The following is a 27,943-nucleotide window of genomic DNA, read 5'->3' as shown; positions in this document are numbered from 1 at the left end:
TACACTTTCCAACTTATGGTCACTTTAGCCACGAGATACATCTTACTATCTCTGTAAACAGAAGTGATGGAGACTTACTTTCTGTCATACAGCTGCTGGGGTTCCACCCGTTTTGGATAATCACAGAGTGATGGCACCCAGAGACTATTAATGCCATTACAGGATTTCCGTTGAGCTCCAGTTGCTTCTGACACCTCCCTAGGTTTCCATCCTCCCACAAGATATGTCGCCTTGAATACCCCAAATCCATCAGTTTTGGGGGTGAGGCTTATGGGGACAGTTAGACGCTATGTGACCCCTCTCAGCACACAGACAGCATTGAGGTATCAGCCCTGGTTCTTTCTAGGACTGAACATGAAATTCTGGTCTGTTCGCTGATTTTTCCCACTATACGCTCCGTGTAGAGCTCAGAGTTCTGAAAAACTCAGGGGAGAGGAGTTTTTTTTACTCGCTTGCGCTCACCAACGTTAAGTTGCAAGCACGAGTGAGAAAGTTCTTACTACAGACCACCTCCCGGCGAGATTTTTCAGCACGAGCAGTCGCAGATGGTCTCTACCGCTTTCATTGAGAAACCTTCCGTTTGCGTTGAGTAAGCTGTCGCTTGACTAGAATATCTACTTGAGCAGCAGAAAGAAGCAGCACCCTCTTGCGCTGTGGGTGGTGGCGTTCATGCTTATTTTACAGCGCGGTACAAACAACCAGCGCTAAAGATCAAGTGATTGACATGACATAAAGCACTCTGCCGCTTGCGGAACTCCACGTAGCACAGCAGAGTTTTTTGGTCACTAGTTTGCTAGGCGGAACGCAGCAAACTCCGCCCAGGCCTAGTTCTTACCCGTGGTTGCAGGGCAGGTTCTTGTTTTCAATGGAGGTTTTGGGCATTATCTTTGAGAGGTTTCTCCTATCCTGGGGCAAGGAGGGTTGTCTTGTGGGTTGCTGACCCTGAAATCGGGGGATCTGTGAAAGCACAGGCCAGGTCAATTGTGACCGGGTCAGTGAAGTCAGGATGCTGGTGAATCCATACCTGGGTGGGTCCGGGCAAGGCCTAAAAAACTGATCCATATGCACTTTTTCCAACACATCTTCCAATGAGGTGGTTGTAAACTTCAACCATCAGTTCCCCAAGTACTGTATCCTATAGAACAGTGCCCGGCGATTGTCATGGGGGTTCCATTTCTCCTTCCTGAACTTTACCATGTAGAATTCTTTATAATAGCCAAGCAGTCCAAACATTATCCTGGTCTTCACCCACTTGGTACTTCTGTAGAACCAAACTGGGGACATTTGGATGGACTTTAGCACTGGCTATGACATCAGTCAATCTCAAGGTAGCGGTGTCCTGTATGTACTGGTTATCTGTGATTACTGTGGCCTGGGTTTTCATGGCTTGTTGGAGGTTTTCCCTGTCTTGCTGTGCGGCTTGTGTTTATTCTCGACTATGTGCTGTAGGCGTCCTTGTCCTTCAGCCAGATGCTTGATCATATCTTCCATGGTCATTGGTTGAGTCATAACCACAGCCTGAGAAGGAATATACCGGATATCCAAATTCTGACATCACTGTAATAGGATGTCAGAAATGACTAGAAATCAGCCTCGTTGTTTTAGTAGAGTTGATATAATTACTACAAAAGCAATGTGTGAACCACAAGAAGGATCTTCCACATTGCCGTGTTGAATCATGCAGGGTAAATCCTCAGGACATCTTCTCGTCCTTCTTTCTAGCCCAGGGAAACTCTCAAGGAAACAAAAGATAAGCCTTCAGTGAACAGGTACTTCTGATTCAGGGTGCCCATCACCCTCACACATGTGCTAACCAATCTGAATAAGCTGTGGTCTACTCAGGTAAGTGATACCATGTGGAAATCTTGCCTGGAGATGAATAAGTAAGTGCCGCCAAACTTTCAGTGCTATTATAAACACACCCAGTGCCCCGTGCTTTCTTCAGAAGCCAGACCAGCCTAAGCTCAACAACTATATTTGATCATACTGAGCTTAGGTCTCTCACAGACCCACCAAATAACCCTGTGCTACCGCCAGCCTTTGAACCCCTTGCCGTCACTGGCCTGAGGCCACTACTCTGTAAAAGAGACGCCGTGGCCTGGCCCATAGTGCCTTTCCTCAGCAATGGGCTTGCTCCGCTTTCTGTCCCCACGGTCACCTCACCCTGTCTCAATAGGGTATGCGTTTCAGTTCTCCCGCTCTCCTCATTCTCTGGCCCCTCCCCCAGCCTTGTTGGGGGTCACATTTACTCTTTTCACCACCCGCTATCTCTCCAGGCTTCCTGATTTTCTTGCGTCTTTTCCTCAACAATCCTGCTCTGTCGGTCTTCTCCTGATGGCATCTCCTCCTCTCAGTTTGCGATCTTGATCCTCCGTTCTCCATTCTCCATCTCTGGCTCTTCTTCCGCCTTCTTGCCCATGCCACCTGGTTCGGCGTTATTCTATAAGTAGGCCCAGGCTCATCAAGGGGTGTGTCCCGCTCGACCACTAGAATGCTATTCAGCGTTTCACTCGGGCTGCTGGTGTCAGCCATGAAGGATGTACCGTTCGCCACCTCGGTCCCTTGACCACAGGTTGGTTGTGAATGATTATGATTCTCTGTATGGTACACGTTTAACAGAATGCATGATTAATGCTGTGCGGCATGAAGTCTCACTGAGTAAAAGTAAACAAGACCATGTGTATTCTGATCGAGCAGACACACCGCCAACACAGCTTCCTGCAGTTTATCGTAGAGCATTCCTTGTGGGGTGGTTTCAGAGAGCTATAATATGCGTGACTAATGCCTTTTAGTGTGGTGATGCGGACACTGTGCTGGGGTCGAACCCTTGCAGGCAGGTATTCAATACAGGCCAAACCACTCACTCGACGTGCGCAAAAGAATCACAAGCACATTGCAATTACTACTTCGGGTCTGACCCGAGCGATCAGCCACCAGTGGCAGTGTGTCCATTGTGGGCATTGAGGCGTTGCCCCACTAATGCCACATGGCCACAGCATGAACAGCATGGCCACAGACTCGTTACACAACTTACACTTCACCTCACCAGTCCTGAATCGAAATCGGCTGGCCGTTCGAGTCAGTCAGGACACGATCGCAAAGGGGGTGGGGCAGCATTGCAGGGTTTTTTGTTGATTGACACTGACAGGCATAGTAGCGCAGCAGCAATAGTGCGCATGTTCGCGTTTGGGCTGGTCGTTTTTCCAACCAGCCCGAACATGAGAACTGTACTAGCCTGCAGTGCCCCCCTGCACATTAGGAGAGTGAAGGCGAGGGTTGCTAATGGCCAGTGGCCGCAGCCCCCGGTCTCCTATGGGCGGGGACAGTCCCTGCTCAAGCCAATCCTGGCGCAGCTGGAGCAGTGTCAGTATTGGCTGAGAGCGGGGTTGCCACAGTGACGCGGTGGGACCCGGCGTTCAGGTAAGTTTTCTTTTAACTTTAACCTTCTCCGGCCCCCACCCCCGCGCGAGTATTGCAACTCGGGCCGCGACTGATATTCTCTGAAGAAAAGGTGAATAAAAAATTGCCATTACCGACATGAATAAAGGCTGCATGAAAGCTAGGCGTGGGTGAAAGTTTTCAAACTTTTGTTAAAGAAACACTGGAAGTTGTTCCTTTACATAAAGAGAACGTTCCCTCAGATCGTTTCCAGCTTTTAACTTGCCTTTACAGACATAAACAGAAAACCTCGCACAGCTCCAAGGCATAGCCATTCAAAGAAAATGCTATAAATAAATACTGCCTAGCTACCTGCATTATCCTCCAGTCCGACAAGGATGCTTTGGGAGGACGCACGTGTTCTACATTACCACAACATAGCTAGAATGTGTCAAGACAGTCAGTGTGGGTCTTAAACTTAAATAGGGAGAGGGGTAACCATACTTGCTTTAGGATTCAAGTTTTTTTCAGCTACATTTTTTTGTTTTAACATAACAGCGCGTTATCCATTACATTGCAGAATTTAAATCGCTCTTTGTCGCCCTCTGGAGGCTCCAATCAGACAGTGTTTGACTAATTATCCTCCAGTCCGACAAGGATGCTTTGGGAGGACGCACGTGTTCTACATTACCACAACATAGCTAGAATGTGTCAAGACAGTCAGTGTGGGTCCTAAACTTAAATAGGGAGAGGGGTAACCATACTTGCTTTAGGATTCAAGTTTTTTTCAGCTACATTTTTTTGTTTTAACATAACAGCGCGTTATCCATTACATTGCAGAATTTAAATCGCTCTTTGTCGCCCTCTGGAGGCTCCAATCAGACAGTGTTTGACTAATTGTGTAGCTCTTTCGAATGGGAGCTTGGGGGGCAGCCGAACACAGCGAGGTCTGCCCCCCGGGCAGATTGGGAGGGGGGAGGGGGGTGTGCCCATAACGGCCATTTTGAAGGTTTTGGGCTACATTTGGGGATAGCCCAAATGTAGCCCTATTTGGTAAAAGATAGCCCAAAGGCTATATATCGTAATTTCGCGCCTACCCAGCCACCATTTTAGGTTTGGTGACCTGGTGGCTGGGAGCGCAATTGTAGGGCAGGTTTTTTGGCAGGCAGTGGAGTTTTTGGTATATAGGTAGGCGTGTGGTGGGAATATTTACGAGGGCTGGCGAGGATTATCGACAAAATTGGAAAGTAAGGAGCCCAGGATAAAACGTTTACCGTATATAGGGGTAACAAAACCCTTGGGAGCGCATTTGATGCTGGCAACTAAAGAGCGGCTATGGAAAGGGGAATATGTAGAGATGCTTAAACTGCTGCACAGGGAAGTGCGGGTGAAGGAGGGCTATCAGGAGGAGGAATTTGAACTTTCAAAGCGGCCTAAGGTGCCGTTGCCGATAGAAAACTGGACGGCGGCTTTCCTCATTTACGCAAGTGTGTATTGTGAGGAATTCCCAGAGAGGCCAGTGGCCATGTTTAAATACATGGATGGCATACGGAAAGCGCAATGTACGGGGGGGGGATATGCCTGGCTCAGTATGAAGAGGAGTTCCGGGCGCGCATGGCCTGGGACACAGAGGCGAAGTGGGGTGAGCTGGATACAGATTTGTGGCAGCATACGATGGGTCAAGCGGGGTCTGGGAAGACCATCTTCACGGCCAGCGGGCTACCGCTCTTGTATCGGCCTTTTCGAGGGGGCCCCACCCGAGGAGGGGTGGGGGGTGCAGGCAGGGGGCAAGCTGGTGAGAAGGAAACCTGCTGGGACTACAATAAGGGGATGTGCACACGGGAGTATTGCCGTTTCCGGCATGAATGCTCCGGATGCGGAAAGAGACATGCACTGGTCAGATGTTAGGGGGCACAGGGTCAATCGCAGGGAGGTCAGCAGTGGCAGTCGGGAGCTTTTACAGCAGGGGGCCAGCAGCAGCAACAGCAGTCGGGAGGGGGGCGAAGGGGCCTGGGCCAAAGGGCACATACTCCGGTTAACATGGAGAATTGATTGGGGGGTCTTGCAGGGGCATCCGGAGAGGGCGGCGGCGGAGCGATTACGGTGGGGGTTGCTTGGGGGTTTTCGACTGGGGTACGAGGGCCCACGGGTGCGGCGATGGGAGGACAATTTGAGATCTGCGCAGGGGCACTCTCAGGTAGTGCAAGCAAACTGGGCAAGGAGGTACAGGAGGGCCGCATGGCGGGTCCCTTTCAGGATTGGCCGTAGCCTAATTTGATTGTGTCACCCATTGGAGTGGTGCCCAAAAAGGAGCAGGGACAGTTTAGCCTCATACAGCATTTGTCATGGCCGGAAGGAGGGTCGGTCAATGATTTTATTGAGGAAAGTGCGGCCACTGTATCTTACTCCTCTGTTGACGTGGCTATGTCACTGGTGGTGACCGCGGGCGCAACAGCGCAGATGGCAAAGTGCGACATAAAGTCAGCTTTCCGGCGGCTGCCGGTTCATCCAGATGACTGGGGTCTGTTGGGCATACAATTCGGCGGTCACTGGTACGTGGACAAAGCGTTGCCGAGGGGCTGCTCCATGTCTTGCACACTTTTTGAATGTTCAGCACGTTCCTACAATGGTTGTTTACGGAACGGACGGGTCACCAAGGGGTTACGCACTACCTGGATGACTTCTTTGGTTGGCACCTCAGACTCCACGGACTGCCTGAAGGCGCTGGACAGTTTCAATGAGATCATGAGGGAAAGGGGCGTGCCGCTGGGCCAGAGAAAACAAAAGGGCCCAGCACAGCACTGGCCTTTTTAGGCATCGAATTGGATTCAGGTTTGATGGAGGCACGCCTTCTGGCGGAGAAAAAGCAGCAAATGTTGGGGCTGCTAGCAAATGTTTTGGTGAAACGGAAAGGGACGGTTAGGGACATTCAGGTATTGCTGGGACACCTCAATTCTGCCTGTAGGTTGGTCAGAGTAGGGCGGACGTTCTGTAGGCGACTGGGGGCGAGCTTGGGAGGGGCAGAGTCCCCCACATCGGGTATACAGTGAGGGAGGATGCAGAGCAGTTACGATTGGGGTTTCTTGAGGTTTTCAGACTGGGGTAGGAGGGCCCACGGGTGCGGCGATGGGCGGACAATTTGAGATCAGCACGGGAGCACTCTCCGGTAGTGCAAGCTGAACTGGACAACGAGGTACAGGAGGGCCGCATGGCGGGTCCCTTTCAGGATGGGCCGTGGCCTAATTTGATTGTGTCACACATTGGAGTGGTGCCCAAAAAGGAGCAGGGGCAGTTTCGCCTCATACAGCATTTGTCATGGCCGGAAGGAGGGTCGGTCAATGACTTTATTGACGGAAGTGCGGCCACTGTATCTTATTCTTCTGTTGACGTGGATATGTCACTGGTGGTGACCGCGGGCGCAACAGCGCAGATGGCAAAGTGCGACATGGAGTCAGATTTCCGGCTGCTGCCAGTTCATACAGATGACTGGGATCTGTTGGGCATACAAGGCGGCGGGCAATGGTACGTGGACAAAGCGTTGCCGATGGGCTGCTCCATGTCTTGCGCACTTTTTGAATGTTTCAGCACGTTCCTACAATGGGTGTTTACGGAACGGACGGGTCGCCAAGGAGTTACGCACTACCTGGATGACTTCTTTTTCACGGGCACCTCAGACTCCACGGACGGCCAGAAGGCTCTGGACAGTTTCAATGAGATCATGAGGGAAATGGGCGTGCCGCTGGCCCCAGAGAACACAAAGGGGCCCAGCACGGCACTGGCTTTGTTAGGCATGGAATTGGAGTCAGGTTTGATGGAGGCACGTCTTCCGGCGGGTAACTAAAAAAAAAAAAATATATATATAAATAAATAAATAAATTAAAAAAAATATATATATACATATATATAAAGCAGCAAATGTTGGGGCTGCTAGCAAAGGTTTTGGCAAAACAGAAAGTGACGGTTAGGGATATTCAAATACTGCTGGGACATCTCAATGTGGCCTGTCGGGTGGTCAGAGTAGGGCGGGGCGTGAAGGCTTCTCGGCTGTTAGCGGTACTGAGGGAAGCGCTGAGTAGACTGGGAATCGATGGAAAGGGGTTTGGCACGCATTCATTTCGGATTGGGGCGGCGGCAGCGGCCCATGCTAGGGGTTGGGGGCGAGGGGATGTTAGGAAGTTGGGTAGGTGGTCAGCGTTAGGTACGCGGCGACGCAGGGGGAGGTGGAAAAAAAAAAAAAGCAGGTGGTCGGTGTTTTTTCCCTTGTGTTCATCCTCGTTTCTCTTTTCAGGTTCGGTTATGGGTCCCCTCGCCAGGGAGATGTCCATTTGGATTGGGGGACATTCTTTTGTGACGTGGGAGGAGGTCCAGGCTCGCTCGAGTTACTTTGGGGACAGCCGGGGTTTTCATAAAGATCTATTTTCTGGGGCCTGGAGGGGTAGGGGCGGCATGCGTTGGAAGGAGCTGGTGTCGGTGTCGAACGGGATTGTAAGGGCTGGTAGGTGCCCGGACGTATTGGTTTTGTATTTGGGGGAACATGATATGGTCAGGGATACGGGTTTGGCGCTGAGGCGGGCTATGAAGGGGGGCCTGGTGTTGATCAAAGAGCGGTGGTCAGGGTGTTCCATGGTCTGGACGGAATTTGTCCCACGGAGGGTGTGGAGAGGGGCAGTCAATCCTGGGGCACTGGACAAGGCGAGACACAGGCTGAATACTGAAATGGTGAGGTTCTGTCGTCATTTAGGGATTGGTAGGATTGCGCATAGGGACATTAGTTACGACGCGCAGGAACTGTGCAGAGGCGAGGGAGTACTCTTGTCCCGGGTGGGGATGGCTCGGTATCTGTTGGAGTTGAGGGAGGTGTTAGCGCGGTTGTTAGGGGTGTATCGGCGTTAGAGGGAATAAGGGTTTCTTTCAGTGGGGGGGCAGAAAAATGGGGGGAGGCGGCGTATCCGCCTACACCCCCCCCCTTTTTCTGGGTGGCGGGGTGGTTGACAGTTGGCCGGGATTGGCTGGAGTTTGTTGTTATAGTTTTGGTTGTTTGTGAGCAGGAACAGGGAAAGGGTAACTAGGTTGGATAAGTTCAGAGTAGAGGTTGGTTAGTTACAGTAGCACAAAGGCAGGTAGGGGGTACGGTCAGGGGAGTTTAGGATTTGGAAAGGCCAGATTGGGTAGGATTGGGTTATATGATGGTTATGTAATGTTATGTTGTATTTTGTGGGATGGGGGAACTGATGTGGGGATCGTAGGGGTGGGGGAAAGAACAAGGGGGCAGGAAATTCTTGTATAGTGAGGTTTTAGTTTTGTAAGGCAGTGGCCAAGGAAATAAATTGTGATATGCACCTGTTTCCATAAAGCGGCCTTTTTCACACACAATAAAGTGGTCTAGTGTCGGCTTGCTCCCCCCTCCCCCCTTAATCTCCCAATGCTTGATTGAAATGCTGTGTGGTTTGAGTGCTTTTAAAGAAGCCCCAACAATAATAACTGGCATTATCTTGAGAAGATATGGAAAAGTATGACAATAGAGAGTCGTGTGTGCTGGTCCAAAACGTTTCCTTACGTTTCCCTGACTCTTAGGTTTCAAGAAACAATTGATAATAACCGGAGCACTACAAGGACCACAATGCATTGGAGCAGGTGCTGACTGTGATCGCTATCCCGCTGTCCTTTTCTTCTCTTTGTGTGATCAAATACATGCCCCCTTTGCAAGCGAATCTGTAAATCATGCTTACAAGAAGCAGAATATTTCCAGATCTGTATTATGCCTTTCTCCGGCCTTAATTATGTGCACAACCTTGCATGTCAAAAGGCATGCTAAAAAGGTATGCCTGTGATTTCCCTGTTGAAAACATTGACGCAAAGCATTTTGTATGTATATGTACATTTCGTCTGTTACTGAGCCTTTTGAAAAAACAACCATGCTCTGTCCAAGGGCAGGCAGTGCATGTCCCTCACATTTACAGTATGACATCTAGCAGTGATTGTCTGTAGTGATTTGAAAGCAGCAACATACACAAATCACCCGTACTGAAGCAGTGCTGTAAGACCTGGTCTTCATCCAAGTGCCTTGTTAACCATCTGTAATTCACAATGGCTCTGGAAGAAAGGGTGCAGGGGTGCTGCAGCCCCCCGCATTTAAATGAGAAATATTCTAGATGGAGAAAGAGCAATAAAGGAGCCATTTTAATCTTTTTCCCACTGGCGGCATTTGTTGAGTCCCGCACTTCGGAAGCAAGCTCAGCTTTAACGTACCGACATACACAGCCCGTTGGTTTCCTGGTCGCACCGACCCGTGGGAGACTACTTTACTTTTAATCCCGACGGCTTTCGATCTTTTTCATATGACATTGCTCATCTGGCCCTGAAGAGTCACAGTTGTTTTACTGTTGACGAAACACGTGTCGGCTGGCGCTCTTTGTATTGATGAAAGACAACGTTTTGAATTAAAAAAACATCTTTCCATTGTTCTTTGAACCCTGTTATCTTTGCTATGATCTAATTTAATTATATTGTCACGTGTGCACAGGATTTGCTTATAATTGTTCTGGTATGGGCTTTTGCCCACACCTTATACAGGGGTTTTGGGTATTCCCCTGACCTGTTTGCACCGTTAAGCATTGGTTCTTTGTTCTTCTGACTCCATCTGTCCGTTCATCTGCCTTAGCGCCAATTATCCTGTCTCCAAAACCCTCTCTGGTCTATATTTGTTGAGTCTTGAAAGGCAGACTCGCACATTTCCCCTACGCCTTTAGTGAGTTGCTTCACCTACCAGCATTCCCCACTCTACACATTCTCCCAGCCCCACTGATTTCACGCTGCACGTGACGTAACCCCTCCCCAACACTCATAAAAGTCTGGCGATGGAGCTCAGATCCCTGTCATAGAGGCAGGCAGTGTCTTGAAGACAGAAAACACAAGCAACCACAGCCAACGAGCGATGCGATAACACGCAGGATGGAACAGAGCCTCACCTGGAAGGTAGATAGCAGCATTGTGCGCCTTGAAGCCTTTTTATTCCGAAAGAGCACACGTCACTGGTGCTGGATTGAGTTATTCTCACGGGTTATCAACATCAAACTAGCCTGTAGTCCATTGGTATTCATGGCTCATTTGAGTGGGGGGTTTATTTATGCTGGTGAGTTGCCTTGATGATGTATGCAGGTGCGTGTGTGCATTCCCCTGCAGATTCATTCCGGATGTTTCTGGTGTAATGTGGGATTGCTTTTAGGTGCGCACGCTCCCTCGATTTGTGTGACCCCCATCTCCTGTGCTCCATTCTCCATTGAACACTGACTGTGTGTTTGCTCAAACAAAAACGCTATCTTCCACACATTTATATATCTGTTTTCCACTTTTTCTCGTTGTAAACCAATTTATAAGCGTTGATTTTTGGTTCTGAGGCTTATAAAGAATTATTTATGTCATGTCGTTGTATCCGGTGATCTTTGGATGGTTATGCGGAGGTGTTAGGTTCTTTCTTTAATTTGCTTGGGTTGGTTGTGTGCGTCTTCGCTTATGTTAGTGGGTGCTGTCTGGCAAATGTGTCTATTTTCTCTGGACGTAATAGTTCATTTGGATGTAGGAAGACTTTGTAACTTGCACGTTTTGGACCGTTTGCCTCAGGCGATCTTAACTTCCCATACATGATTACAGGGGATTTGGGACTGTCTTGTCAACCCTAATTTCATCGCATTTTAGATGCTTCTGGATTTTTGTTATTGGAGTTTGTACAAACAATGTTTTAATACATTTATACGCGAAGGAGACAGGAAACACATTGCTTTGAAGTTGGAATCAGCGTTGTACACATTACTTGTAAGTCATCTACGATCTGCAGCCGCATTCCTCTTCATGTGTCACATCATCGATCTTACTCTCATTAGGAAATGTCAAAGTGTTACATATGTTTATTGTTGTAACAAGCGTCTTCTTCCAAGCGCTTGTGACTAGATCACGGTTGAGTGTTGACTTTTGGAATGGATGGTTGGTTCGTGGGTTAACGGGCTCTGTGTTCGTTATTGAACTGGAGATGCTTGTACTGAGAAGAGGGAATAAACTTTACTCAGCAACATTCTTCAAAGTCTACGATCCTTTATTACTGAAGTGTTCCGGCCGTATATCTTCTTACACTGGCGACGAGCGGGCATGGATTCACCTCCGTTACGTATTAAAATTAACATATATATAAATAATTATCCACATCGTTCTCAAGACTATCTTCCATCGGTCATCTACAAAGATTCGGCGGAGCGCTATTCTAATATAATATATTATAAGAAAGGACTTCATTTAGACCAAATATATTTCATGGAATTCTTCTGAACGATAATCATCGGATGTGCCTGGGAAAATTACTACGTCCATATCGCTTATGCTAACAGCCACATGAGCAGAGGATCCAGGGTGGTCGTAAGTGTTTTTTTTTAAAGAAAAATAATATAATTACAAATATTTCTCTTCCACCTACCACTTGGATTTCTCGCACCTCCTGGCTACAACTAGCAAGCATTCTTAACACGATATTTCCAACGAGACTTTAAGCGTGTGATGCCATCACGTTTCTCAGAAACGCATCCCATTCAAAGCTAGTTTTTATTACGATCTGCAGATTTGTGCATCACCAAGTCATGCGCGATCCACGGATTACTGCCATCCAATTTTATCAGCGTTCAGCGATCTTCCAAGAGTAAAGGTTCTCCTTCGTTTTTCTACGTTAAAAAGTCATCGGTGACACACACACCGTGTGTTCATAAGGTACTGATTTTGCTTGTAATTGAATATTACCATACTATTTTAATTCCTTTCTGGCCACACTCGCTTTGAATGGTTCATCGGTGATGCACACACCATGTGCTCACAATGTCATGTAATTAATCATCAACATATTATTTGTGCTTCAGTACAGATTGTTAACTAGTTTATTATTAATATTTAGTATTTCACATTACATTCAAATACGCTTTCATTGTAATTTATTTATTTATTACTGTTTTTCTCATTCAATTCTTTTGGTGTTTATCAATATAATTATCACACATTCTAGTATTACTCTCACTATGTCTGGAATCGATCCTCCACCTTCCTTTCTTTCATCAAAAGGGGAGCCTCCAATGCCATGGGATATTTGGGAACCTGTATTTCTTGCTTATGTGGAGGTTTTAGAAGGAGATGACTGTGAACCTGAAAGGAAGTTATCACTATTGAAACACTGCTTGGGAGGTTTTGGTTTAAAGGAATTCAAAACGTTACCTGCATTAGTCAGCCCAGGATGAATTAATGTGTATCAATACGCTTCTGCTCAACTTAACATTTTTTTGGGTAAGAAAAAGAACATCGTCATGGAAAGATTAATTTTTTATTCACGTTAACAACAAGCAGAAGAATCAATTGAAGATTATGTATCGGCACTCAGGTCGTTAGCTGTCTCTTGCGATTTTGAACATATATCTTACGAGCAAATATTAAGAGATCAGATATTAATGAGAACAAATACTAAGAAAGTACAAGAGAAACTGTGGTCTACCTCTGATTTATCATTGAATGCTGCTATAGATATTGCGAAATCTATTGAACACTCAGAAAAATTTGTAAAAGAGATTAGAGGCAATGACAAAGGAGACGTTTTCAGTGTAAACAAAGAATCTAAGGACACTGAGACCAAAAGAAAAATAACATATACCCAAAGAAATGACAACGTGAATAGATTTGAGAACAGAAATAAGAATGCGAATACAAAAATTGAAAAAAGAAATCCACAATTACTTTGTTTCAGATGTGGAAGCAACACTTATTTAGCAAACTATAAAGGATGTCCAGCTTTAGATAAGGTATGCTCAAAATGTAATAAGAAAGGGCATTTCAGCAGACTTTGTAAGAGTGTACCAAAGAGTGTAACTTACATTGAATGTCCTGAAAGTGATGAAGTTCCATGTGATTACAGTGAAAATGAGATCAACACAGTCATTAATATCTGTGATGATAAAAGTTGTTCAAAATTCCCTTCATGCTTCATCAATGTAGATGGTGTAGAGTTAAATTTCTTAGTTGACTCATGTGCATGGTACTCTATCATTTCTGCCAGAATTTTTTATGAAACGTGGCCGAATAGGCAACTTTTTTCTCCTGATGTTTCTCCTGGGGGTTACACAGGCCACAAAATTGACTTGATAGGTTTTTTCTCAGGCAATTTACGATTTTCTGGACGCCATACTTCTGGTAAAATTTACGTAGCAAGATCTGGGAAGTCACTTTTGGGTTGGCCTCATCAAGAACAACTGGGCATTAAACTTGAACCATGGGCCAATCCACCAGTTTTTGTAGTTGATTCTCCTGATGGGTCAAGATCAAACTTCATTAATAAATTGAGCTCTGAGTTTCCGAACGTGTTCAGTGGTAAACTTGGAAAATATCAAGGGTTTGAGCATGTTATAAAACTACAGGAGAATTCTATTCCCATACGGCACAAAGTGAGAAATGTTCCCCTTTCATATAGAGGGAAGTTGAAAGAGGTGTTTAAAAATTATGCGAGGAGGGTATCATTGAGCCCATAGAGTCTTCCCAATGGGTTTCTCCGATTGTAATTTCGGTCAAACCTTCAGGAGAACTTAGGTTATGTATTGACTTACGCAGTTTAAATCGTGCAATTTGGGTAGATGCTCATCCTCTCCCTAATCTGCATGAAATGGTGTCTACCTTAGCTGATGCGCAAGTTTTCTCTTGTATTGATTTGGCAAGAGCGTATCACCAAGTTGTCCTTGCAGAGGATTCAAGTAATTTAACTGCATTTATAACACCCGAAGGTTTATTTAGGTATTTTCATATGCCTTTTGGCCTTGCAAGTGCTGCTTCAGTATTCCAAAGATTGATGAAAGAGACGCTAGAGGAGTTACCATGTGCCATAACATTCCAGGATGATATTTTAGTCTATGGAAAAAATGAAGAAGAGCACGATTCCAATTTGCATTGGGTAATAGCCGCCTTATCTAATAAAGGTCTCACCCTTCGATTGGACAAATGCAAAATTAGAGCCAAGGAGGTAGAATATCTAGGACACACCATCAGTGGAGAGGGTATTAAACCCAAATGTAAACACATTGATAGTATAATTCACGCACCTATTCCATCTTCAAAAGAACAATTAGTTGCGTTCTTAGGATTGATGGAATTTTATGCGAAATTTATTCCCAATTACTCAGCTAAAGTGGATTGTTTTAGATGTTTATTGAAGAGAAACGCAAAAATGTTCTGGTCAAATGACATGTCTGTTGCTTTTGAAGAGCTAAAAAAAATCATTGTAAATGCTCCATGTTTAAAACCATTTGTATCTGGAAAAAAATGCTTTATTATGGTAGATGTTAGCAATCTGGGATTGGGAGGTGTGTTAATGCAAAAGGAAAATGGGAAAGAATGGATTGTAGGGTATGCTTCAAGAGCACTTAGGGAAGCTGAGAAAAACTATTCAGTGATAGAGAGAGAATTACTTGCGTGTGTACGGGGTGCTGAGCATTTCAGGAGTTTTATTTGGGGCACAGAATTTATCATCAAAACCGACCACAAACCACTTGTATTCTTATTGTCTCCTGGTGGAGGTCAATCTAAGTCTGCGAGATTAGCTAGACTCTCTTCGAGATTACAATCTTTCCGTTTCCGCATTGAATATGTACATGGTAAGGCAAATATGCATGCTGATTGCATGTCTAGGCTTCCTAATGTCTGTAACGAAATTTTTCAGGAGGATGATTGTGAGGTAGCCTTCTCCTCCCATGATGTTAACTTGATCCATGGTGAAAGACCCAATTTCTGCGAGGATGTGTGGTTGTCAGAAATGAGAAAAGATGTTGAATTATATACTGTAAAGGAGTACATTCTGCAAGGTTGGCCTGAACAAACGAAGTTGTCTGGAGACATGATGAGTTTTTCAAAGATTGAGAATAAATTGGCTATTGAAAATGGATTAGTCATGAGGGATGACAAAATTGTTCCCCCTTTTGCTTTAAGGGATACAATTATAGGTATTGCCCATGAAGGACATTTAGGCATTTAATTCACTAGAAGACGAATCAGGGAGTTGTTTTGGTGGCCTGGCATTGATTCCTCAGTTGAACATTTTGTTAGATTATGTCCCCAATGTTCCATGAGTGACAAGTCAGCTGTACCCTTGCGCGCTGAACCACATCCTGTTAGTCTTCCGATTGGCCCTTGGAGGAAGTTAGGTTTGGACATCATTGGTCCATTTCATGTTTTACCTAATAGTGAAAGTTTTGGAATCGTCCTCATAGACTATTTTTCAAAATGGCCTGAGGTAAAAATGGTTATTGAAGTAACTTCACAGAAAGTCATTGAGTTTCTGGATCATATATTTTGCAGAGAAGGTATTCCACAGGAAATTGTCACGAACAATGGTCCACAATTGACAAGTAGGGAAATGGAATCTTTTATGATGATGAAATGTGGAATAACTCATAGAAGAATAGCCGTGTTCCATCCAAGCTAATGGTCAGGTTGATGAAGGAGGCTATACAATTATCTACCAATAGTGGCTTAAATTGGCGAAATTCTCTGCAATCGATGCTCTTAACTTACAGGACATCTCCTAATTCTGTCACTCTTGTTCGTCCATTTGAACTTCTAAGGGGACGTAAACCGAGTACCAGCTTAGTGCCTTGGTGGCTTAAAAATAATTTAATTTGAGAATGATAATAGAACTGTTGTAGACTATAACCTGGTTAAACACAGAGTTAATGACTATAAGGAGAAGATGAAACTTGTCATGGAAAAAAAAAGAGGGATCGCGTCCAAGGCTAAGGTGGTTGTTGGTGATTTAGTTTGTTTAAAAAAAAAAAGAAGGTGTGTCTAAGGGTTCTCAATCCTGGTCAGACCCCAAGGTAATTGAAGTCTTCAATAATGCTGTCAGAATTGAAGGTGGTAGTGTTTGGAATTTCAACAGAATTTCGATTTTTAAAGGGCATTTTCAGACATTTAAGGATCCTAATGAGAATATTTCTCGTGATGTTGTCTATGGGGGTACTACCGATAAACAGAAATTTCTTCATCCTATGAAGAGCACTGATTGCACCAGAAGTGTGCGTGAACGTCATTTTCCTGAGAAATTTAAAGATTATGTTGTAAGATGAATGTGTAAAAAAAAAAAAAATAAGGGGGAAGATGTGTTACATATGTTCATTGTTGTCACTAGCGTCTTCCTCCAAGCGCTCATGACTAGATCACGGTTGAGTGTTGACTTTTGGAATGGATGGTTGGTTCGTGGGTTAACGGGCTCTGTGTTCGTTATTGAACTGGAGACGCTTGTACTGAGAAGAGGGAATAAACTTTACTCAGCAACATTCTTCAAAGTCTACGATCCTTTATTACTGAAGTGTTCCGGCCGTATATCTTCTTACACAAAGTGAAAGGTATATTTTGACTAATAATTCTAAAAAGCACTCCAGCCAAAAATACATGTATGAAAATATTGCAAGAGCTCAAAAGCACGTGATATTTATTAGGAAATAATGATCTGAAGGCAATCCTACTACAAAACTTTCAACAAGTCGTTTTTACCAGCAGTAATGCGCTTTTGGTCTGTGAATGATGGCAGAGGCCTTGGGTAGTTTAGGTCTCTGTGAGTGATGACACAATCGAGAGATATGTGCTTACTGTGTAACATGTGCTTACAGTGGCCAGTCCTCTGATGTATGGCATTAAAACTGGCCCTGTGTACATGCCCCTAAGTTAACACTGATGCCAAAAAATGGATTGACTTGCAAACAATGAATGTGAAAAACATTGAGGGAATGCATTTCAGCGATTTAGTTCCTCTCTTATTTACATGTTTACTTGATCTTGCATTCCCCATGAGTTAGCTATTTTATAATGTTGTTGTTTATCTGTATTTTTTTCTGTGCATACTTTGAGGCTTGAGCCATGCCAGGTGTTTATGAGGGGCTTTGATTGAGCACGCAGGCGCTAAGGCTAAAGCCAAACGAAGTGGCTGTCAGTGGGTTGGCCTTTCTGCAGAGCACACAGAACAATATTTGTGTATTCCATTTGCAACTGAAATTCTGTGGAAATGTGTGCGAAGGGGGTACACTGATGTCAAAATATTTTCAAGGCAAAAGTAAGAGAAATTAAAGTGCTTATATTTGAGGGAGTGCAGTGCACGTTAAGGTAGTGAAGTGAGAGATATGAGGAAGGGCATTCGGGGAAGAGTGAAAAGAGAATGCTGAAGAGGAAAGAGAGGGGTTTGAAGATGTGCAGATGGACAAGATATGCAGAGAAAAAGAGGATACATATCTAACATAAAGCACACATAATTGAAGGCCAAAACTCCTTCCACAGGCTTCAATGCTATTTAATTCACAGACTCACTATTTCAGAATTTAAACATTTTCAATGTTAATTATTTATAAGAAATCATTGTTGTTACTCATTTATCTTAAACAGCTAACACCCAGTGACAAAGCCAATCATGCTGGCAGGCTTTAGGCGTATGTCAGTTGCTCTGCCATTTATCTGGATAAAATTACATCTCGGAGAGAAACCAAAATGCAGGTCTGATGGCACACTATGGGAATCACAGAAATGTATTTGGCATGTTCCTTTATAGGGAGCACCCACTTTTTTCATCTCTCTTAAAGACCTGTCTGCACATATTTCCATATGACTGGTTACAGCCAGCACCTGTGGGTGCTTCCCGAAGTCTGGTAAGAGCATATTTTTCCAAAGTTAATGCTGCAAGCAGTGCAAGACACTGGGCAAGCATACATTTTAAAGGGCTAAAGTTGTCATGTAGAACAATTTACATATTACAGTAACTGTTGAACAAGTTAATGCAAGAAGATACTGTGCAGTTTTTAATGTGTTTAATATTTCAAGACTATACGTTCCCACTGCTTAATAAGCCTTGCTTTATCGCTGCATTCATTTGCTTTAAAATGCACCATTTGCCAATATTTTTTACATTTCTTTCTCAGGAGAGGGACTCTCCCTAGAACCTAGGTTTGTCCATTAAACTTGTTCACATCGCTAACTAGTGTTTTCTATTGGAAAGGGTAGAGCTAAAGCAGTCTTGCTTAGTACCCTAGCCCCCTTCAGAAGTCGACTTGCTTGGCAACCCAGAAATTCTCTGAAATAATGTATGAGTTTTCTTCTATGAATGCCTAGAAGAACTGCATTTTTTGTCCATTTATCACAGAAATAGTGCTGAAAATCGCACCAAAAAGATGCAAATGTTTTAAAAATTTGTTCACGGGGGGAGAACCCCCCCGAATCCCCCTTATTGCGGTCGGGCTACGCTCGCATATCTTGTTTCGTTCTGCATATGCCCGCCCAGTTTCAAATTACACCAGCCACCACTGTCTGCCACCATTTATTTAACACCTCAGAATGTAAATGTAAATGTAAATGTCAAGGTACTTATAGAGCGCACTGTCACCAGACGGCCACCTTGCGGTGTCGCCTTTGCGGTTTCCTGGCGCTGATACTCATACCGCTGTGGAACCCCTCCTGGCTTTCCCTGTGAAGTGTCCACTCCTGGGCACCCCCAGGGTGAAGCCAGGCATCCTTAGCGCTGTTGGGGCCGGTGTGGAGGCTAAGCAAGCTATTGCCCAGAGTTGCAGCGTGGGGCCCGTGATTACAATAGGCACCGAGGCGAGAATAGTCAGGTCCGAGGAAATTGAGCCCGAGCCCCGCCGAGGCGGGAATCGAACCCTGGTCCCTGGCCAGAACTCTGCTTCAGGGTCTGCCGCTCTTACCATTGAGCCACACTCCTCCAAGTGCCGGTTTAGGTGGTGTGTGCTGACATCAGGGCATATTGCATCACCTGGGTGGCTCAGTACATCCCATCCAACATTAGATTACAGGAACCACATTGACTTGGCACATACAAAATCACAGACTCTCTGAATGGGTGTCGGATTGGGTCTCAGTCCATATGAGCGGCTTCTCCCGCCCAGTGGACCCATTGGCACTCCCAATGTTGTGAGGTCTGGCCTTTCTCCACCTGTGTGGGTCACATTCCCTCTCAGATTCCTTATTGGGGAGCCCCAGGCTGCCAGTGCCTTCCATTGCCTTTGTGCCCTCCGATGTGGGGTTGTCTTAGGTCCCTGGCCTGTCCTCGTCCTCTTTTTCCTCTTTGTCACGTGCATCAGTTGGTCAAAACCATAATATGTTTTCATGTGGTAACAGTAGGGGGCTGTGATCAGACAGGGTGTGTCCCAAATATTCAGTGTGTATAATGGAACCGCTAAGAGCCGGTGTGCAAAGAAAGGCATTGAGTCTAGTGTGTACTTGGTGGATCCATGAAAAGAAGGAGAATTCCCTGTCTCCCTGGTGCTTTACTCCCCAAATATCTTTGAGGCCCCAGTGGTGTATCCAGTCTCGGAACCCTGCTGCAGTGCGATGGGATTGCGGTCCTGGGTGAGGGGGGTGGGAGCGGTCGGAAGCGATATCCGCAACATAATTAAAATCTCCACCCAATAGTACTTGCCTATTCATGGATGTAGCTATCTTAGTCTAAAGAGAGGTCAGGAAAGTGATCTGATCTTGATAGGGCCCATAAATATTACCCAGCATTATCTTTCGGACTGCCAGTCTACCCATCAGGATTACATACATACTCTCGTTATCTATCAGGGCGTGTGCAAGTTTGAAGGGGACCCCAGGTCGTATCCATATTAATACTCCCCTTGAAAAGGCAGAGAAGGTTGTTGCAAAGACCTGACCTCTCCACTGTTTGCGTAGTTTCTCAGTTTCAGCTTCAATTAAGTGAGTCTCCTGAAGGAGAGCAATATGTATATCCCTGAGTTGTAAGTAAGAATAAATATTGTGGCATTTAGCCATGGATCTCATCCCTTGTATATTCCCGGTTAAAAACCTTATTGTGTTGTGTGTATGTGTCATAGTGGCTATATACCTCTCGATAGCCACCCCGCAAACCCTCCCTTGCTCCCATCCCCCCAGTCATGCTTGACCACTCCATTCTGCAAACGTTATCAAATAAAGTACCAAAACATTCCCTTTGCTGAACAACTCCCCGACCCCAGGTCAGTCCGACAATGGCCAGCCACCCAAACTGCATGTAGAACATTTGAGCACTAGATGAAGCCCAACCCCAGTCAGGTAGAGATCTCAAGGGGGGTCGCAAAACCAAAAGTATAATCAAGGACATGTAAACGGCCCTTGGTGCACCGGCCCAGGTCAGTGTAGGCTAACTTAGGTCCCGGGCAGGCATCCGCGGCCCTCACACCCCCTAAGAGTCCACAAAGGCCACAGATCCTCCTCAGAAATCAAATAAGCTCATGAGCCAATTTAGAGGTCACCACTGGCAATACTACACTGCCACTGCGGGAAGAGTCTAATTAAATCCCCTCAGTCTCCCTCGAGAAGCGAGTCCCAGCTTCCGAGGGAGATTTTCTCTCTTGCATGATTGCCGCCACTGCTTTTAACGCTTCCACTCTCTCCCTTTCAGTTTGCGAGGATGTCAGCCGCTTTGGGGCACCACGTCTAGAGTATCTCCTGGGTCTCTTTCTGGGCTCTTTGTTCCTAGGTGACATCATATATACATGAGCAGGTTGGGGGACTTCGGATTTTACATTACTATTCACTCCCATGCAGACTTTGGATCTTCGCAAAAGTGCACCTTTCCATCAAGGAGTATATGCAGGCAGGCAGGAAAGATCAAAGCGTACTGGAGGCCCCTTCTCTAAACGCTTTCTTGACCTCCAAAAAGGAGGCACACCTTTTTTGGATGTCTAGTGTGTAGTCAGAGAAGATGGAAACTCTTCTATTGTCTACAGTATATGGCCCCTCTGTCCTGGCTTTTTGTAGTAGAGTATCCACATCTTGGAAATGAAGGAGTCTAGCCACCAATGGGGGCGGGGGCAGCCAGGAATCGGTGGTCTGGCAGGCACACAATGTGCTATCTCAAGGGTACACAAGGGTGATAGGCCTTCAAGGGCCACCACATTTCGGAGCCACTGCTCTATGAAAGACACCATGTCATTGCCCTTTACTCCTTCGGGCATGCCAAGAACCGTGATATTGTTCCTCCTATTTTGTCCTTCCGTATCTTCTGCTTTCCACTCTAGGATGCGAACACTGTATGTGAGGTCCCCTACCTTCGATGCCAAGAACTGTTGTGCCGGTTCAAGGTCTGCTATGCTAGACTCCGTGTTTTTTACTCTCTCGACCAATTTCTTGTGTTCTTCTCTTGATGCAGGCTGGCCTTGGTATCAGCAATGGCCTCCAGTACTTTGGTCAAGTGGTGCTGTACTGGGTCATCCAAGTCTTTCAGCATTCTTTCCTGCAAGGTTTCTTCTAATTCCTGGGCATCCCCCGTTTATCTTGCTCTTGGTTTTCCCATTTCAGTAGAAATGTCATGAGCGCTGCACAACTATGCAGTGGCACCTTAGAAACTATTATCTAGGTTTACTTTCCACTGCTGTGGTATGCGTCAGTCATGTCCTTCACTACGCAGGCATGCAAATCTAATAAGCATCCGCTGAAAATTCTACGTACTTCATCTATAGGTTCTTGGGCATGTTGTCATGATTAGCTTGTTGTAGCATCAGTATGTGAATACCCAGTTCTAAAACGGCACAGCTGCAAGATGCTTCCTTTAATGGTCCCACACAGAGAAATCTGGCTTCAGTGTCATTCGCATGATCCCCACTGGGTGAGTGTTAATGGGACTCGTGCTTCATGGGCTGTATGCTCCCTTCTTCCACTGGTCCCTCCACACTCCGCAATTATCTAGGGGTCTCAGCTCACATGTATTCAGCCAGGGGACCCCCTCAAGGGACGTCGACTGCCACTTGACGTTGTCTCAGGGCCGTGACAGTACCTGCAGGTGGTCCCACAGGTAGGGGATCCTCACAGTGCAACCGCACCCCACCAGGCTCACAGAAGGCCTCAGCTGGGACACTCCTACTGGTCTGGGTCACTTCTCTGAGGTCTGATCCACAGCATAGGCTGCAGTTTATTTATGGAGGGGCCACCCACACAGTTCAGTATCGTGGGATCAGCTATCTATACTGATCTGGCTCGCCCTGCTGCTCTGTGCTGGGCTTCCTTTTGTCCCTGAGCCTAGTCACAGTGTGCGGCCCGACTCCTTACTGTGTTCTTAATCGTAGGGCCTCACCTTTCGCCAGGCCTCTCTCACTCTGGTTTTCCCATTCAGGCTCCCACCTCTGCTGAGATACCGGGCCACCCCGCAAGACTCCTAGCCCTCTGCCCACACCACCTATGGCCAGTCTCCTCAGTCCACAGGTGGTGCACACCAGCAGTCAGGACAGCGAACCAATCTTCACTTAGTCTACAGGGCGGGTCGCAAGGGCTATGCCACCATCTTGAAGGTGCTCAGGCAGAGTCGCCAACCACCAAACTGTGCCGGCTCCCTCAGGCAATAGGATACCCAACAACCGTCTACGGAGTTTTTCAGGTCTCTGGGACTTCCGGCCAAATTTCAGTGCGTAGCCCCGGCTCCTCACCACTTTCTCGCTTGCAAAACTGCACCGCCCCCTAGGCATCTCTCGCACAGACTCTCCCAGGGGGGTCCCCACTTCTGTGAGGTCATTGGTCCTCCCGGTAAAGGTCTCAGGCCTTCACCCTTACCACAGAAGATCAGCCCTCATGGGGGCACTCTCCCTGTTTCTCGATCGCGGCAGCAAGCTCAACGATCTCGAGCCCCTCAGTCTCTAGAGCAAGTCGCAAAAGCTACGCTGCCATCTTGAAGGTGCCCAGGTGTTCTGCTCGATTTTCCCGGCCTTCTTGTGTTAACAAGTGATTGAATGTGACTTCAGTCTCTTACCATTCAAGCCTAAGGGTTAGAGTAGTGAATGGAGCCTATTTACTAGGCACTTCGACATGATTCTGTGCTCTTCCCCATAGATCAGGGCTTGCACACATAGCCTAGGGGATAGATTTGTTAGTATTAGGGATAACCTGTCCTGTAGTGAGGGTATTTCATGGAGCTGTGCTAAATTCAGGCCTGGTAGGCCTCAAACGGGAGAGACTCCATCTTTCTTTCTGCTCCGGCAGCTTGGGATTCTTCTCGGTCAAGAGTAATGTTTTAGTTATGAGGTGTTATTCGCTTGGAGAGAACCGGTTCAGGCCGGCCCTTATCGAAGGATTGTATTTTTCTTCACGCCGAAGACACTACATCAGGCCGGCCGGCTGGGAACGTGTCCTTGGTACGGGGAGGTACAAGAATTTGGTGGGCGGCAGGTTACGGGCCGGAATTTTCCATGAGGAAATGCACCTCTATATTAGTGAAAGTCTGAGGCAGTTACATGTTCAGTCCGTAGGCGGCATCTAGCCGTTAGCAGTAAAGCTATTACTTATTCCAGGGAAGACAGACGCCATCTTGAAGGCGGAGAAGAACTGAGAGAAAGATGCTTTCCTAACAGAATAGCCAGAGAGGAGAGAGTAGCCGATAAGGAAGAGGTCCCAGTGACTCGGAGAAGGGTGATTCCAGGCGAGCCGAGGCACAGACGAGAAGGGAGCCTAGATGACCACTGAGTGCAGGCTACATGCTACTAAGGTGATGTCGACCCTTTCTTATTAGAGTGTACAACTTAATCTTTCACTTTTCTTTGCAGGTTATGTGTTATATCGTAATGTTATGTGATTGTATATGCAATGAGTAATAAAGTATCCAGTTTGTAGTGAACCAACATGTGCTGCGTGTTCTTGTATAAAAGGGTAGCCTATTCTTCTAGTCAGCTGCGGCTACATGAACAGATGTTAACCCTGATCAGGTAAGTGGTAACTGAATAAGGGAAAGAGGAGCCCCTCAAACCTGAGAACAGGCTATGCCCGAACTGGCAATCCTTGTGTGATCTGATGAATAGTGAGACTGATTCCCTTTTTGTATGTTATGATGATCATAGGATGAACTGTCGTATGAGACTGCCGTCTAGGTAGAGAGGTCTGGATTCGTAGGGGATCGCGAGGCCGCCGATTGTGCTGATACTGTCGTATGGGCAGAGAGGTCTGGGTTCGTATGGGACCGCGAGGCCGCCACTTGTGCTGATACTGTCGTATGGGCAGAGAGGTCTGGGTTCGTATGGGACCGCGAGGCCGCCATTTGTGATACTGTCGTATGGGCAGAGAGGTCTGGGTTCGTATGGGACCGCGAGGCCGCCACTTGTGATACTGTCGTATGGGCAGAAAGGTCTGGATCCGTATGGGATCGCGAGGCCGCCGATTGTGCTGATACTGTCGTATGGGCAGAGAGGTCTGGGTCCGTATGGGATCGCGAGGCCGCCGATTGTGAGATCTTGGTATGCATAGTAGGAATCCCCTGTCCTTAGGTGATAGATTTATGTGGTTGTAGGATTGTAAATAGGTTCTAGGGAGGGGGTAACGTTCTGGCTGGGTTAGTGAGGCTCTGATGAGCGAGTTCTATCTGATCCGAAGACCCAAGCAGAACATTTGGCGTCACGAACCGTTTACGAAACCTGTGTGCGTTGTGGTTGTATAGTGTTTGTCTTCGGCGCGTGCGTGGTTTCGTTTCTATATTATTTGTATATACCTGCGTGTAGTTTTCTTTTCTCTTTCTTCTTTTTCTTTTTCTCTTTTTCTTTCTTTTCAAAGATGTTTTCTAGAAAGTCGAAATCTACTTTTAAGTTGCCCGTTGATATTCCCGGCTGGGATTCAACGCCTTATGAAGCCTTAGCCCGTGAGTGGGCTGATTCTACTGGTTTGAGTGAGAATTGGAATTCTTTTTTGGAGCTGGCGGAGCCGGCTAATGTGATTACTTGTTTACAGAAGGCGCCGGTATCTAAGGGTGATGAGCTTCCCGTTTTGGGGCGCAGAGGTTGGATTGTTCTGTCTGCGTACAGGATCCTGCATGAGAGGTTGTTGAAGTTACAGAATGTGCATAAGGATGTGGAAGCGAACTTTGTTGAGATTCAGAATGCTCATACTTTGTTGCGGTGTCAAAATAAGTTGCTTGCTGACAAACTTGAGACGTACCAAACTATTGCCGAGAGGGCGGCTGTGCGAATTGCTCGTTATAAATACAAGAATCGGCGTGGTCGGGTTTCGACGCGAAAGGTGCGTCTGGTCGTGGCGAAAGCCGGACTGGATTGGAATCCTGATGAATGGGATGGTAATATCTGGAACTCGAGTGATTCTCCTTCCTCGGGTGAGGAGTCTGCCAAGCGCGAGTCCTCTCGCTCCGGCCGTGCTTGTAAATCTGCTTCTTGCGCCTCTGATGGTGCACCCCGTGATTGCGCTCGTCCTTCGAGAGGGGTCGATGCTTCTTCCACTGATTGTTCCTCTACGTGTACTGGTCGAGCTCCTTGTGATGCTCATCCCGCGGTCTCGGCGCATCCAGTTTTTCGACGGAAGGTGCAGCAGGCTCCCGGTGCTCCGAATGGTATTGCTTTAGACTCTTTGGAGGATTTTACTCAACAAGAAATTAGTGATATTTTGCAGCGATTTCGGCAGCGAGTTGGTGAGCCCTTGCTCACATGGATGGTGCGCCTTTATGAACTGGGCGCTGCTGGCATTATGTTGGATGCTGGCGATTGTTTGAAGTTTTGTTCCTTGAGTTCGGATTCTACTGTACAGGATCATTTTCGTAACTTTAATGGTGGTGGTCAAATTTCTTTGCTTCAATTGGCGACCGAGGGTTGTAATCAAAAATATCCTACTGAGTCTGACTGGCCTCTGAATGACAAACCGTGGTATACTTTGCGCGATGCTGCGCAACGTCTCAAAGAGGAGGTGATGAAAACGGCAATTTTTCTGAATACTGCTGACCGGTTGCTTGATGGCTTCTTGACATCTTCTGTGCGGAATCGTATTATTCGTTCTTCCCCTGTTGCTTATAAGCAGGTCATGATGACTTTATTGATTAATCAGACTGGTAACATGTTATCTGTGGTGCTGGAATCAGTACGCCAACACGGTGAGTTGGGTGAGTGGTTTAAACCTGAACGGCAATCCCGGCCTGACACTCGTACTCCTGGTGACAATAAACTTACTAGACGTGATATGTTTTTTGGTCTTATGGCCGATGGTGTGCGAAAGGAGGACATTGATGGTGAGACTACTTCTCGTTTGTGGGAAATGTTTCGCAAACGTGGCTTGGATCGAAAGGAGGGTGCCCGGCGTGTTCGGACAACTGAGTGTGATCGTGGTTTTTCTGACGGTAGCGGTGATGACGACCGCCGTGGGCGCTCTGATCGTCGTGATGATCGACGTTATGCGCGTGATTTGTCCCCCCGTCGTGACAGAGACAGGGAGAGAGAGGGGGAAAGAGAGAGGGGGAGAGAGATGATTATGTTAACAGCAGACGTAGAGATGATAGGGATCAATCCCCTGAGTTGAGAAGGAGAGAGGATCGACACATATTGGCCGATCGAAACCCCCAGTACAATGCAGGGAACAGTAATCCATTTCGTAATGGAGATGGATATGAACAGGAGGTATCGATACCTAGGAACCGTGAGAGTCTTTATCCTGATTTATCCTGGTACACAGAACACAATAAAAAGGACTAGGAAATAGGTCAAGCTCCAGTACACAGATGGGCTCACAGAGATAATAGACCCTATGTAGATATTGATATTTATTGGAGACATCGTAATATCCAAAGGGCCCGAGCATTGGTAGATACAGGAGCGGAGGCCACTCTTATTCATGGAAAATCAAAGAAGTTTAAAGGTCAGCCTTTTACAATTACCGGATTAGGTGGAAAGGAAACTCCCGCAGTTCAAACCTTACTTGAAATGAGAATAGGTAGAATTCCTAGAAAAGAATACTCTGTATTAGTGGTGCCACTCTTAGAATTCATAATTGGAATTGATATTTTGAAAGGAATGACTTTGCACTTAGATGATGGATGTTACCAATTTGGAACTAAACATTATATATCGTCCAGGCCTGTACGGGTTGGTCGTTTAAGAATGCCCCCCATAAAAGTTCCCCAGGCGACAAAAGTGGTTCGTCAGAAGCAGTATCGTATTCCAGGTGGTCATGAAGAGATTAGTACCACTATTCAGGAGTTGGTGGATGCAGGAGTTATAACCCCAGTTACTTCTGCTTGGAATAATCCTGTTTGGCCTGTACGTAAGAGTGATAATTCTTGGCGCATGACTATTGATTATCGAGAATTGAATAGACACACACCCCCTTTGACTGTTGCAGTACCGGATGTTATTACCCTAATTGAAAGAATCCAAAAACATCCAGGTACATGGTATGCGTCCATTGATATTGCTAATGCTTTCTTTTCGATTCCGATTGCCCCTGAGTGTCAGGAACAATTCAGTTTTACGTGGAACGGGCGTCAGATGACGTTTAGAAGTCTTCCTCAGGGCTATGTGCATAGTCCTACGATATGTCACCGGCTGGTGGCAGAGCATCTGGCTGAGGTACCAGTTCATCCACAAATTCAGATATGTCACTATATTGATGATATTTTGATCCAAGGTGAATCACAAGAGGAAGTTCAGACCCAATTGGATAGAATCATTGAGTGCTTGCGTGAGAAAGGTTGGGAAATCAACCCGGATAAATTACAAGGTCCGTCCCAGGCTGTGAAATTTTTGGGAATTAA

General features: G+C 46.3%; 1 pseudogene; it reads right to left on the bottom strand.

The window, feature by feature from the left end:
* Positions 1–1,380: 1,380 nt before the first annotated feature.
* The window catches only part of LOC146861344 (cytochrome P450 26A1-like), a 110,568-nt pseudogene continuing 84,005 nt past the window's right edge, over positions 1,381–27,943 (bottom strand).

Source organism: Triturus cristatus, chromosome 3_1 (genome assembly GCF_964204655.1).
Source record: "Triturus cristatus chromosome 3_1, aTriCri1.1, whole genome shotgun sequence".
NCBI classification, from domain to species: domain Eukaryota; kingdom Metazoa; phylum Chordata; class Amphibia; order Caudata; family Salamandridae; genus Triturus; species Triturus cristatus.
The sequence above is the reverse complement of the archived record's forward strand: the minus strand, read 5'-3'. Positions and strand labels throughout refer to the sequence as shown.